Here is a 14,113-nt window from a genome sequence, read left to right as displayed (position 1 = left end):
CATGGTTACTCCCAGGTCTATGTTCCACTGTATAATCCATCCCCTGTAGGGAAATGGACCACCTAAGAAATTTGGGGTTTTCACCCATCATCTGTTTTAACCATAAGAGGGGCTTATGGTCTGTCTGAACAATGAAATGAGTACCAAACAAGTATGGCCTCAACTTCTTCAGAGCCCAAACCACAGCAAAGACCTCCCTCTCAATGGCTGACCAACATTTCTCTCTGGGGGTCAACCTTCTGCTTATGAAAGCTACTGGCTGATCCTGACCTTCATCATTCAACTGTGACAGTACAGCCCCTACCCCCAACTCAGATGCATCTGTTTGGACAATGAACTTCTTGGAGTAGTCAGGACTTTGCAGAATGGAAGCAGTGAACATGGCCTGCTTAAGGTCATCAAATGCCTTTTGACAGCTAGCTGTCCACAGAACCTTTTGGGGAATTTTCTTATTAGTCATTCAGGGGTGTCACTATTGATCTATACCCCTTGACAAATCTTCTGTAATAAACAGTAAGGCCTAATAAGTCTCTCACATGGTTCTTGTTAGAGGGAGCAACCCAGTCCATTATGGTCTGGATTTTGCTCTGCAATGGTTGAACCAGGCCTCAACCTACAAGGTGGCCCAGGTACACAACCTGACTCTGCCCTATCTGGCACTTAGTAGCCTTGATAGTTAGGCCTGCTTTTTGCAGGGCCTCCAAAACATTCCTCAGGTGGACCAGGTGATCCTACCAGGTGGAGCTAAAGACAGTAATATCATCAAGATATGCTGCACTATAGTCTTCCAGGCCTGTAAGGACTTGATTCACCAACCTTTCGAAAGTGGCAGGTGCATTCTTCAAACCAACGGGCATTACCACAAATTGATAGTGCCCACTAGGGGTAGAAAATGCTGTCTTTACCTTTGCATCATCAGCTAGTCTGATCTGCCAGTAGCCAGCTGTCAAGTCAAATGTGCTTAGAAACTCGGCTGAGGCCAAAGTATCTATTAGCTCATCTGCCCTTGGGATGGAATGGTCATCAGTCTTATTGACTGCATTGAGACCCCTGTAATCCACACAAAACCTTATCTCTCTCTTGCCATCTTTGGTGTGAGGTTTAGGTACCAGGACTACTGGACTAGCCCAAGGGCTATCTGAGGGTTCAACGACTCCCATATCCAACATCTTTTGGACTTCTGTCCTTATACAGTCCCTGACATGATCAAGTTGCCTGTAGATCTTATTTGTCACAGGCAGACTGTCCTCAGTGTCCACTTCATGAGTGCACCAGGTGGTCTGACTTGGAGTCAGAGTAAACATATGTCTAAACTGGCTGAGAGTTTTTCTGCAGTCAGTTGGTTGCTGGACAGTGAGGCTGCCTGCCAAGGCTACACCATCTACTGATCCATCATCAGAGTTCTGAGAGAGCAGGTCAGGGAGTGGGTCACTCTCTTCCTCCTGTCCCTCATCTGTAGCCATGAGCAAGCCCATGTCTGCCCTGTCAACATAAGGTTTTAGTGGGACTCCTACGGGTTCCAAGGTATACAATTGTATGGGGGCCACTCCATTTGTCCAGGAGGGCTGCTCGGGTCACAGGCTCCAACACCCACACTTTCTGCCTTGGCTGGTGAACAGTCAGTACAGCCTATTGGTCATGCCAGGCCTTTTGTAATTCCTGGCTAGCCTCAAGGTTTTCAGTTGCCTTTTTCATATACTCAGCCATCCTGGAGCGGAGACCAAGTACATAGTCCACTATGTCCTGTTTAGGGGGTTTGAGAGGTAACTCTCATCCCTCCTTCACCAGACACAAAGGACCCCTAACAGGATGGCCAAACAAAAGTTCAAAAGGGCTGTAACTAACCCCTTTTTGTGGCACCTCCCTGTAGGCAAACAAAAGGCAGGGCAAAAGGACGTCCCATCTGTGCCTAAGGTTTTCTGGGAGAGCTTTGATCATGTCCTTTAAGATTTTGTTGAATCTCTCAACTAAACCATTGCATTGTGGTTGATAGGATGAGGTGAATTTGTAATTCACTCTGCAATCCTTCCACATTGCAGTCAATTAACTTGACATGAAGTTTGCACCCCTGTCATATACTGCCTCCCTAGGAAAACCCACACTTGAGAATACACCCACGAGGGCTCTTGCCGCCACAGGTGCTGTAGTGGTCCTAAGTGGAATGGCCTCTGAGTACCTGGTGGCATGGTCCACCACCACCAGGATAAATCTGTGCCCAGATGTAGTTTGAGGATCCATGAGACCAACAATGTCAATCCCTACCCTCTCAAAGGGAACCCCCACCACAGGTAGTGGTATCAGGGGGGCCTTTGTGGTTCCACCTGCCTTGCCACTGGCTTGGCAGGTCACACAGGAGTGACAAAACTCCTTAGTGTCTTCAGACATGTGGGACCAGTGAAAGTGAGGGACAATTCTGTCCCATGTCTTGTTCTGGCCCAGGTGTCCTGCTAAGGGAATATCATGGGCTAGTGTCAATAGGAAGCCCCTAAACTTCAGAGGTATAACCAACCTCCTGGAAGCACCAGGCTTGGGGTCTCTACACTCTGAATAAAGGAGTCCATCATCCCAATAGATTTTATGGGTGCCACTAGCATTGCCAGCAGCCTCATCAGCAGCTTGCTTTCTGAGGGGTTCAAGAGAGGGGCAGGTGTTCTGTATCTGGCTCAGATCTGCCCTGGAAGGGCCCCCTGTCCCCAAGAACTCAACCTTGTCAGGTTCAAGCTCCTCTGCGACAGTTCCCTCTTCAGGTTCAAGATCATCTCCCTCAGGAGGCTGATCTGTATTCTGAGTCAGGGGGGAAGGCACTGCCTTAACCCTACTGCTCCTCGTCTTGGGAGGTACCTGGTCCATTCTTCCAGAATCCAGGGCCTGTCCAGCGTTAGACATTTTGGCCTGTGACCTAGTCACAGCAAAGACATGAGCAGGGATCCCTAGCATTTCTGCATGTGTCCTGAGCTCCACTTCAGCCCAAGCTGAAGTTTCCAGATCATTGCCAAGCAAGCAATCGACTGGTAGGTCTGCACTTACCACAACCTTCTTAAGGCCAGTTACCCCTCCCCAGGAGAAGTTAACAACTGCCAGAGAATAATCTGTTCTGACTTGCTAGCATTGGTCACTTGGTACATTTCACCAAGTATAATCTGCCAGGACCCACACGATCTTTTGTCACCATTGTTACACTTGCTCCTTTGTCCCTGAATGCCAAAGCCTCTTTTCCATTAATCAAAGGCTGCTGTCTGTATTTGCCCACGTTACTGGGACTCACAAAGGAGGACATATCCATGCCTCCATCACAGATTAGGACAGCCTGAGTTGGAACTCTGACTAGGCCAGAGTCCATCTCAGAACCCAGGGTTAACCCTACTACACCCTTATTCTGAATATTACCACCACCAATTGTAGCTGTACTAGGAGGAACAGTTGCCTAAGGGGCAAGGGTGGCTGGAGTTGAGTCTTTGGACTTGGTGCAATCACTTGTCCAGTGAGTCTTCTGTTTACAGATTTTGCACCATGATTTCTTTTGGCCTTTTCCTGTATTAGATTGGGATTCAAAGCCTGAAGAAGATTTTTGGGGACCTGGTGAAGACTTCTGGTCTTTATCCTTCTCACCACCCTTGTCAGAGTTCTTAGGATCTTGCTTTTTCTGGTCACCACCTTGGTTCTGAACCTTCAGCCTCACCCTGGTTCTGACCCATTTGTCTGCCTTCTTTCCCAATTCATGGGGCGAGGTCAGATCTGAGTCCACCAGGTACTGGTGCAACAGCTGATTTTGACAGTTATCAAGGATCTGCTCCCTCATAATCAAATTGTACACTCCTTGAAAGATATGCACTTTGCTGCCAAGTAATCAAACCTCCAGAGCCTTAGTAGCAAAATCTACAAAGTCCACCCAGTCTTGATTTTGTGCTTTTTGGGTATCTCTGAACTTTAACCGGTATTGTTCAGTGGTTAGGCCAAACCCTTCAATCAATGCACTTTTCAGACTGGTATAATCATCAGCATCATCTAACAGTGAGGAGCTTATCTCTACCTTTGTCTGCAAAGGAGTGCCATAAGATTGCTGCTGACTGCTCCTGGGGGACCTTTTGAACTTTATAGGCCCTTTCCAGTACAGTTATCCATTTGTGGATGTCATCCCCACTCTGGTAGGGAGGGACAATCATTTTTAGGTTTCTATGGTCATGAGACCTCTCCGTATCACTAGGGATGTTGCTGCCACCATGGGACTCTAGTCCCATATTTTTTCTAGCTCTCAGGAGCTCTAGTGATTCCCTGTCTAATGCCAGCTGCTGTTTTCTGATGTTAAGCTGAGCTTCCTCATACGTCAGCAGTCTCTCTCTCCTTTCCTGGGAGATTTCCCTCCTATGAGCAGAGATAGAGGTTCCTATAAATGAACCAGAATGGTTAGACTCCACTGAGGGACATCTAGAACTTCTGGGCCCACCACCAACTCTTCCTGAAGGCACAAAGAGGGGACCATTGTGGCCCTCCGCCTCATCTTCCAGGGGAGCTGGGTTATCCAGGTCAAGATCATTGTCATCTTCCTGGTCAGCATTAGAGGTCAGGTCATGGGAAATTTCACCCCTAGGCTCTTCCTCATGTTCTGCCCCACCCACTCTGTCTACCCCTTCAGACCCTGTAGGTCTTCTGAGATCATCCAGCCTGAGTACCTCTATGAGGTGTTGGGTGGTTGGACTTTTGCCTGTCTTCAGTCTCCTAGTACTGCATAATGCTCTCAATTCCAAGAATGAGAGGTTATCATACTTGGAGGGAAGAAGCCCATTGGCTTCTGGCAGAGACCCACTGGTTCCTGGCCTTGAAGACATTACAAGTGAGGTGTGGTGTATTGTACTACCCACTCCAGTGTGGCCTACTAACTCTCTTGAGTTGTAGAAAGGGTGTGCTAAACCCTTAACACACATCTCTAAGTTCAGTAGAACTTACTGTATTCTAAAGCGTGTATTATATGTACCTCAGGTACCTTTAGTGGTTTTCAGTTAGTCACTCAATTGAGATTATCGTGTAAAACAATAGCAAGCTGGAATCCCACATGCTGCACACCAATGTGAGAAGTTGTCCTGGTATATGTTGTCCACTCGTTATAGTGGGCACCTTGCACCAGTCCAAACAACCCCTTATTGATGTTAGGTTAAAGACAACCTTTATTGAATGCTATCCTAGTGGTAGCTATGGAGAGCAGCCTTCAGGCTAAGTCTTGAAGGAATGTAAAGCAGCTGCTTTTACCAGTCTATAATCTCTTGAATGGCTAAATGAAAGGCAACCACACCAGGTATATATAAAAAATATATGTATTTATTTCTAAACACACCCTACTAGTCTCTTTATGAGGCTAGAGGTCCAAACACATTAGTTACACTTCAAATAGTACAGTAAAATAGCACAAATACATGTTAGGCCCTAGGGGTGAGCCAAATCATATACTAAAATAGTGGTATAAGAACCACGACTTAACTAGACACAAAGCATAGAGCCTGTAGAATCACTGGGACCCCAAGGAACCACCCAAGGTAGTGACACAGAGGACCCACGGGGGCCGTGTGCAGTGTGAGAACACAGCCGCGAGCTCCCGTTAGCTTCTATGGTTGAAAGTCGCTGTTGGATTTTTAACTATTAGGGACACTTAGAGATTAGCTAGGACCAAACCCTTTGGGACTTAGGCAGTTCTATGGTCAACACCCATGGGAGCACCGGAGTACTCGAGTTACCTCACCCAGGGAAGCCGGGTGCAAAGGTGTCAAATGGTGTCGGGTCGCGTCGTCGTTTTCAATGGGAGCTGGCAAAGAAGTGCTGCTACCGGGAAGATGCGAAGTGTCTGAAGAGATCCAAGCCTGGATCAAAGTTGAGAAGAACCTGAAAGCAGAGGGGGACCAGGAGGTGTTGAGGACAACAAGGAGCTGGATTCTAGCTGTCCCACAAAGGATGTTGAGTGCTGCAGCATCGATGCCCAGATTGGACACAACAAGCCTTGGCAACAGCAACCCAAGCAGAAAAGAGAAAGATGCTTCAGTGCAGACCAGCAAGGTCTGGGGGACTCACCACGCGGTGGGGAGTCAGGGCACATCTAGAGCAACCAGTGAAGCCCAAGGAAAATCAAAGTTGCCTTCACAGGGACCCACCAGTCGACAGACCAGGGATCGCGAAGGAGCCTCGAGCTGAAATGCAAGAAGCGGGCTCACGGAACACTTGTGCAGAATCTTCGGTGCAGATGGTGCTCGGGGTGTGGGTCATAAGTAACCCAAAGCATGACTTCGAGAGACGTCGGAAAGTCAATGCACTTGCAAATGTGCACGGTGACCAGGAGTTCCGGTTCCACATTACTCACGAGGGCTGCGGGTCTCAGCTTAGCTGCGGACTCGGGCCGGCCTCTGAGAAGTCTGGAAATCCTCTTCCTGGGCTGCAGATACTTCGGAGTCCGGCGGGAGCTTCGGAGATGCAGACCGGCAATTGCTTCGTTGGTGCCTGTCAAGCAGGGAGTCACTCCTTGACCCCAAGGGAGATTTCTACAGTCCTCTAGTCTTTAGTAGAGTGTCGAAGTTCCAGGATTCAGTTGCAGAGTTTCGTCCTGAAATATCAACTTCATGATTTTACTTTTTTTTTTTTAAAAAGACATACCTACTCTTACCATGGCTTCAGCTCTGGATAGTCACTGGAATATTGTTTCTACTATTCTGGATAGGTTAGTGACTGTCGTTTTCTTGCTTGTAAATGGACACTGTCTCCCAGAATGCCCTGTAATAACAGATGTGAACTTGGTACTAAAACCTCATATGTCATCTCATCATAAACAGAGAGACCTGTCCTATGTGAACATCACAGCAATTACAGTTCCTAATGGATTTGTTTGGGACAGAGTTTCATATTATGTATTTGGTCCCACTGAACTTTTGAAAATAGTATACTACATGTATTCAGAATTTCTTTAAATGATATCATCACCTCCAGTACATAATCTGACGTTTGGGATTTTGAAACTATTAATAATACGTTGTCTAATTTAGAACTGTCTGCAGCATTTATGAAAAATGAAATGTTTGATGCCTCATCTGATTTTGATACCATGTGCTGTTACCAACATTATGGTCATCATTTTCTGCATGAAACAAGTACACAACGTAATGTTTTCACATACCACCAATGGGAACATTGCCCAACACCACCGAAAGGTAGTTCACAAATGTTTGCACAAAAGTTTGCTTATTTTTCTGGGTTTAATACATCAGATCCATGCTCATATTATTATACGCTTGAACATTCATCTGCAAAGAAAAGTAGGCTTACTACCACGAAACAGTTATACTCTGCATCCTTTATTGCCCAACTGTCTGTACAGGTTTTTGACTTATGGACGTACACTATAGACATAAAATCAGTCTGGGGCACTAAGGAATGGCAGGTTCAGGGAAAAGAGGCACTATTGAGAGCATGCCTCATACCACAACAAATTATCTACTTGAACGACACTATGCAACAGACTTCCTGTCTTGGGTTAGCTAAAATTAAGGACTTGTACACAGCTCGTATTCCCTTGCTTTCACACTTGGAGGGATGGCAAAACCATACAGGAAACGATAATATCGCACATGAATTTTCATACTGTACAACAGACCCCAATTGGAAGTGATGGATAGTTTGGCCTATCGACCACAAATAGGTGTCAGTCAAGATTCAGAGGTACCACCAAAGGGTTTAGTCTCCACAGGCCTGACTTACGCTATGTACAACGAGAACATCCAGGGGTGGTCACATCGTACAGTGTTGGGAAGTTATGCCTCGATTGGCCAAGAACCTCAACACTGTCCCAGGTGAAACAACTCTTGTCCCTGCTCTCAGACAGCATGGATTTACGGGATTATTTAAGACACTGATTTATGGTACGTACGTCCCATCCCACAAAAGAGTTGCACAGCTGAATACACATTTGAGAAACGTAATCACTCATACTCTTTAGTATTGTCAAAATTAATCCATTTTTATTAGCTTCTTTATAACCAAAGTTTAATTCATCACGTCGAAGAAATGAAGTCCAAAATTTTTCCGCATTTAAAATGCTCAAGAATTGCCCATCCGGGCCTATTCACTGCCATGTAAATGAACTCAATGTTATTCAGTGCACTTTGCTTTCACCCAATGCATTTCGGTTTTAGTATAAACCTTCCTCAGGGGTATCTAAAACAATGAAAAAATGAACATCAGCCCCATACATGTTGCTTTACAAACACAAAATAAACATAAAAATAAACCATAAAAAAGTCACCAATGTATTTTCTCCCCCATTCCCCGACCCAAAATTACAAACCATTTTAATTAACATGAAAAATCATACCTGTCTTAAACACTACTTCGCTTATGTTCTACTAAATCACTCATAAACATCCTATGATGTGAAACAAAGTCCTGATACCCATTTCTCCCCATGTAACACAACTCCTCATACCTTCTGAACTAATCAATTCGTACTTAAACTAGCTTTCCCACTACCGTTTAACCCGTTAGTTATGTGACCTGTCTCACTCAATCCCCGTTTGTACCTGCAATATTCAAGTTGCTGTTACCGGCCCGTATAACCTTCTAAATCAACTGCCCTTATTCAAACCCGCCTTAGCGCTCCTCTCTGTTTTTAAACAGAACGCTACCTTCCTCAGCTGTGCACCTTCTATGACGTGAAACTCAAATCCCGCCCCCATCAATTCAAACAACGTGAAACGAAACCTAACTAAACATTACTAAATAAATACAGCAATCTCATAAATTACGAATTCACAACATGATGTGATGAAACAGATCATTTTCAAGTTGACATTATTGTACAGAGAATCTTCGATGTGATAATGTGATGACTCCATTATTGGTATTATAAATTCCATGGGTGCTTTCAGAGTCGGAATGGAATGTAATACAATGAATCTGAAAAAGTCTGAAGCACACCTATTCATTTGCCTTACTTCAAAGTTCATCCATTAAGTCCGTTTTGCGTGCATGCACTCTTATTTTAGCGCTCCATTCCTTTGCGCTATAGTATTAAAGACACTGATTTATGGTACGTACGTCCCGTCCCACAGAAGAGTTGCACAGCTGTATACACATTTGAGAAACGTAATCACTCGTACTCTTTAGTATTGTCAAAATTAATCCATTTTTTATTAGCTTCTTTATAACCAAAGTTTAATTCATCACGTCGAAGAAATGAAGTCCAAAATTTTTCCGCATTTAAATTGCTCAAGAATTGCCCATCCGGGCCTATTCACTGGCATGTAAATGAACTCCATGTTATTCAGTGCACTTTGCTTTCACCCAATGCATTTCGGTTTTAGTATAAACCTTCCTCAGGGGTCTCTAAAACAATGAAAAAATGAACATCAGCCCCATACATGTTGCTTTGCAAACACAAAATAAACATAAAAATAAACCATAAAAAAGTCACCAATGTATTTTCTCCCCCATTCCCCGACCCAAAATTACAAACCATTTTAATTAACATGAAAAATCATACCTGTCTTAAACACTACTTTGCTTATGTTCTACTAAATCACTCATAAACATCCTATGATGTGAAACGAAGTCCTGATACCCATTTCTCCCCATGTAACACAACTCCTCATACCTTCTGAACGAATCAATTTGTACTTAAACTAGCTTTCCCACTACCGTTTAACCCGTTAGTTATGTGACCTGTCTTACTCGATCCCCATTTGTACCTGCAATATTCAAGTTGCTGTTACCGGCCCGTATAACCTTCAAGATCAACTGCCCTTATTCAAACCCGCCTTAGCGCTCCTCCCTGTTTTTTCAGATTCTACGGGATTATTTGCCAGGTCCCCAAAAGCCACACCAGAAACGCTTCCTATACGTCTCAAAAAAGTCAAAAAGCTTTATTTCGATAAAATAATATCATAAAAGCATTAATGTGCAAGCATATGAAGTGCAGTGCAATGGGGAAAGGGGGAAAGCTTGTTGACACCAAATTACAAAATATGGAAAGTTTAAAAAATGTGCATTATTAGAAACAGTTTAAAATATATACGATAAAACGTTTTTGCAGTAAAAACAAGTTAAAAAAGAGTTCATAATTTTGGATGTAGACATTTGGCCCTGATGCTCCAGGACCACCCAAGGAATTTGGCCACTCCACAAACCAGTACTGGACTAGTATCGGAGCGTAAAATTCTCAATGCAATCCGATAGTTCGACGTACCCAGCAATCGACATACAGGTCCCAGCCATCGACTTCTTGGTTTTGTGTAGGCTGGGCATTCAAACATAATATGTGCCGTATTTTCCATCAGTCCACTGCAACTCAAACAGGTGGGCGGAGTTTGATAGGGACGGTTCCATTTATTCATGTATACGCGGGTTGGCAATATGTCAAGTCTAAATTGAATGTACAGTGATCTATCTCTGGGCTTCTGGACAAAGTCTAGATACGGCTCGAAGCTAACAACCAGTTTATGCATAAAAAAAGCTTCGGTCAGGCTGCCTATATCAGTACTGCTGGATTCCTGGGCGTCTATCCATGTCCAATACCCTTTCTTCAGAACTGTCTTGCTCAAGGTGGCACCTTGGTCCCAGACTTCACTGAGGCCAAGTGACAAAAAGGACTTCTTGACAGAGCGTAACCAGGGGATTTTATAAGACCCCGGGGCGTTTATTATTTCTCTTAGACCTTCTGTGTACTTCGCTAGTTCGGGGGTGCGCCATAATCAAACCCAGAAAAGCAAAGAACGTAATCTTGCCATATCTTTTATCGTATGTCTACCCAGATCTCTAAAAAGGGGCTTGAGTGGCGTTCCCCTCGGGAGTGAAACCAGCTCTCTCATAAATTTGTTTTCAGACCTGGAGATGTCCTCAAGATTGTCGAAGCCCCAGAGTTCGGCTCCAAACAATGCTGAACCTACAGCTTTGGCCTGATAAATCGCCAGCGCGGGAGCGATTGGTCTACTATGTGAGGTGCGATGTTCTTTTCTTATTGTTCCCGCTACCCGTTGTGGCTTAACAGCATTTTGTCTATATGGGGTCTCCAACTCAATCTATCGGAGATTCTTATACCGAGATAGTCGAATGTTTTGACAATTTCGAGAGGAAGACCATCAAGCCTAAAAACAACATTAGATAGGTTTCGAGAGTTAAAAGAGAGAAGCTTGGTTTTTAGAGTGTTAATGCTCAGGCCTCTCTGGGTACAAAACAAATGAAACCTATCCAGGAGTTTTTGCAAGCCTACTGGGGTTTTGGAGATTAGCAAGGTGTCGTCTGCGAATAATAGAGTAGGGACTCGATCACCCGTCAATGTCGGGGCATCAGCAGGGACATCTTGTAAAAACTTCACCACCCCATTTACAAACAAGGAAAAAAGGGTGGGAGCCAGCACGCAGCCCTGCCGAACTCCCCTGTTTACAGGGATCTTTGCAGTCTTCTGGGCCTGGGTACCCCACCTCACCTGGGCATAGTTCCCTTCGTGTAACTGAACCAAGAGGTCAAGGACAGGGGAAGACAGACCCAGGACCCTCAAGACCTGCCATAAGCGATCCCAAGGGACTAGGTCGAAGGCGGTCTTTAGATCTATAAACGCCAGATGGAGGCTACCCCTGCCAATCAAGACCACCTTCCAGTATAGAAGAAGGAGTCTAAAGACCTGATCGATAGTACTTATATTAGGTCTAAAACCTGCTTGGTAATGGGAGAGGATGTCATTCTCACTAACCCATGAAAGGATTCTTTCTAGGAGGACCCTGCCAATGACCTTCTGGCCAGTATCGATGAGACTGATAGGTTGGTAATTGGCAGGGTCCTCTCTAGAACCCTTCTTGAATAGTGGGATCACCTCAGCTCCCTTCCAAGATTCAGGGATGGGGGACCCCTTAAGAAGGGCATTAAAAAAGATGGCAAAGTACTTTGCCCAATATTTGGGGTCCGATCTATATAAGTCGCCGGGGAGACCATCAGGTCCGGGAGCCTTTGCTGGGACTATCTTGTTGATAGCAATCTCAACCTCCACCTCTGTGAACTTATCTTGTCCCTCGGGAATAGGAATAGTCATTGTGATAGGTACAATAATCCGGGGGCTTTGAATGTCCTCTCCCGAATAAAGGTTCTTAAAATGGTCGAACCATTTCTGGCTCGTGATATGGTTTGGGATGACATCGGGGTCACAACCTCTAGAGTGTTTACAGAGATTCCAAAAGGCGTTTCCGTCTTTGGCCAGGCTCGCAGCCTTGAGAGCCAACCAACGGGATTCATCCCAGGCTTGCTTGGCTCCAAGAACTGCCTTTCTATATTCTTTCCTGGCAATTCAGACTTGGTGACAATCACGATTTTTGACAGCGAGTATAAGATTATTCTTTTTTTATCTACACTCGGTGTTATACCAAGAGACTGGGGCTTTAGGCCTGATGGGATTTTTATGTGAGGTAGGTACCCAAAAAAGGGATCCAATCGTCTCGACTGTGTCTTCATAGATGTTCCCAGCCCTAAGATACCCATCTGTGTCATCGCTTACTCCCTGGAGTTACGTGGTTTTATTTAATAAAATCTCCTTAATAGCAGAAGATTTCTGCTCATCAGAGGAGATTCTGGCCCATTTGAGGTGTCGTTTGGAGTTTGATGGAATAACTTCATTAGTGGACATAGTGGGTCTTGTGTCAGGGTTCAATGGGTCGGAGCACCAAGGGCTCTTCATGGTCAGATTCAAAGGGTTATGGTCGCTGTCGACGGTGGGGATTATGGCCAAGTCCACTACATATGGCCACAATCTGCAGTCGATCAGAATATAATCAATACGAGAAGGGCTGGAGACTCTATTGAAGGTAATGGCGCCATGGATGTCGGATGGTAGGCGACCGTTAGCGGCTCTCAAGCCATGTTCAAGGGTTAGTGCGTTCAGTTGAATTGCCATTTGGATCCATTTCTTTATTGGGGATAGTGAAAGAGGAGGTATGCCCCATTGTGCATCCTCAAACTCTGTTTCCAGCAAATCTTCGGAAGCCAAGGGTTTATAAGTGCAATTCAGATCACCTGCTACCAGGATGAGTGAGTCCGGTGGGCAGGAAGAAAGAGTATCTCCCAGAGTTGTAATGGTCTGCGACTTGCGGCCACCCTGGGTGCCATGAATATAGACATTGAATAGCTCGATGGTATGTCCACCCCTTGGCCCTCTCAAGGACAATTGAATTACATCTGGTGATATAATAGAAAGCTTGGGAGCCCTGCAGATGGTAGCAATGTTCACCCATATTATAAGTCCTCCAGAAGGACGCCCTCGCCCAGTAGATATAGCTGGAGCGCAAAAGCAGGTATAACCAGATTTGTGCAAAGGAACCAAGCTCCAGGTTTCTTGGAAAATACATATATCAAAAAGATCAATGTATTGGTTCCAATCAGGGAGAGAAAGTTTGTTTCTAAGTCCAGCTATATTCCATGAGACTATTTTAAGTTTATTATCCGGTGGATGAGGAAGCAGGGTGGGCAGATGGGGTGATGGAAACTCTATCTCTAGGTCCCCAGGGTTATGGACAACACTATTGGCAGGTTCACAATAGGTCAATTCTGCAGAGACACTAAAAGAGCCACAGCTAGGTAGGGACAATTTTTTGGGCAAGTTGGTAACAGGCTTTAGTTAATCAATGTTATAAAGAGAAGATTTCCCGTTTTCCATTGGATCTAAGATCCCTCCCCTAGACCTAGCTATTTCAGAAGGTGTGAGTGGAAAACGCCTGAATTGTATGGAGGACGAGTCTGGGGAGGATGATCTAAACTCAAGTGCTAGAAGACCCTCAGCCACTGGATAGCTAGCTAGGGTTAGCTCAATTGTATCCAAGTTATTATCAGCCGTTCGTCGTCTATAGGCTCTGAATATATCTTCTCTTATTAGAGAGCAGCAACCCCTAGTATGGCGAATCCAATGGGTAACCTTGTTTTTTAGTGATTCCTCATTCCTCGCGCCCATTCTCCCTGGGGACGCAAACCATAAAGACCGTAGGATTGTCATTAGCTTGAGAGGTTTGTACTTTGTGTTGTATTTGGGTTGGGGAGGGAACAAATGCTCTATGAGGTAGAAGGGACGGCCTAGAGTTGTTATAAGAAGAGGGAGCCACTCGAGGTT

This window comes from Triturus cristatus, chromosome 2_1 (assembly GCF_964204655.1).
Source record: "Triturus cristatus chromosome 2_1, aTriCri1.1, whole genome shotgun sequence".
In the NCBI taxonomy this organism is placed as follows: domain Eukaryota; kingdom Metazoa; phylum Chordata; class Amphibia; order Caudata; family Salamandridae; genus Triturus; species Triturus cristatus.
This window is presented reverse-complemented; position numbering follows the sequence as displayed.